Raw genomic sequence first — 1,535 nt, forward strand, 5'->3', positions numbered from 1 at the left:
GATAGAGGTGGATCAAGCAAAAATAGAGGTAATTGAAAAATTACCACCACCTACCAATGTTAAGGCAATCAGAAGCTTTCTAGGGTTTATATAGGAGGTTTATAAAGAATTTTTCAAAAATCGCAAAACCTCTAAGCTATCTGCTAGCTGCTGACACGCCATTTGTGTTTGACACAGAGTGTCTGCAGGCGTTTGAAATGCTGAAAGCTAAGCTGGTCACAGCACCAGTTATTTCTGCACCAGACTGGACATTACCATTTGAGCTAATGTGTGATGCCAATGATCACGCCATTGGTGCAGTATTGGGACAAAGGCATGACAAGCTTCTGCACGTCATTTATTATGCTAGTCGTGTTTTAAATGATGCCCAGAAAAATTACACAACCACAGAAAAAGAATTACTTGCAGTGGTTTATGCCATTGACAAGTTCAGATCATACTTAGTAGGATCAAAAGTGATTGTGTATACTGATCATGCTGTTCTTAAATATCTACTCACAAAGTAGGATTCAAAACCCAGGCTCATCAGATGGGTGTTGCTTCTGCAAGAGTTTGATATAGAAATAAGAGACAGAAAAGGGACAGAGAACCAAGTCGCTGATCATCTGTCCCGGATAGAGCCAGTAGAAGGGACGTCCCTCCCCTTTCTTGAGATCTCTGAGACTTTTCCGGATGAGCATTTATTTGCCATTCAGGAAACACCATGGTTTGCCGATATTGCAAACTATAAAGCTGCAAGGTTCATACCCAAAGAGTACAATAGGCAACAAAAGAAAAAATTAATCACTGATGCAAAGTACTACTTGTGGGATGAACCCTATCTCTTTAAAAGATGTGCAGACGGAATAATTCGTAGGTGTGTTCCTAGAGAAGAAGCACAAAGGATCCTATGGCATTGCCATGGATCTCAATATGGAGGCCATTTCGGAGGTGAGCGAACAGCCACCAAGGTCCTCCAATGTGGCTTCTATTGGCCCACACTCTATAAAGATTCCCGAGAGTTTGTACGTAACTGTGACAGTTGCCAAAGAGCTGGTAATCTGCCTCATGGTTACGCCATGCCTCAACAAGAAATCTTGGAGATTGAGTTGTTTGACGTATGGGGAATTGACTTCATGGGACCTTTCCCACCATCATTCTCAAACACTTATATTCTGGTGGCAGTTGACTATGTATCAAAATGGGTTGAGGCCATTGCCACACCCACCAATGATACTAAAACAGTGCTGAAGTTCCTCCAGAAAAATATCTTCAGCAGGTTTGGGGTCCCTAGAGTACTAATCAGTGATGGGGGCACTCACTTCTGCAACAAACAACTTTACTCTGCCATGGTCCGGTATAGGATTCGCCACAAGGTGGCGACTCCATATCATCCACAGACTAATGGACAAGCTGAAGTCTCTAACAGAAAGCTAAAAAGAATCCTAGAATGGACTGTAAATACCCGTAGAAAGGATTGGGCAAGAAGCTTGGATGATGCTCTGTGGGCATACAGAACAGCATTCAAGACTCCTATAGGGACCTCTCCATACCAA

The sequence above is a fragment of the Arachis hypogaea genome, chromosome 18 (genome assembly GCF_003086295.3).
Source record: "Arachis hypogaea cultivar Tifrunner chromosome 18, arahy.Tifrunner.gnm2.J5K5, whole genome shotgun sequence".
Lineage (NCBI taxonomy): Eukaryota > Viridiplantae > Streptophyta > Magnoliopsida > Fabales > Fabaceae > Arachis > Arachis hypogaea.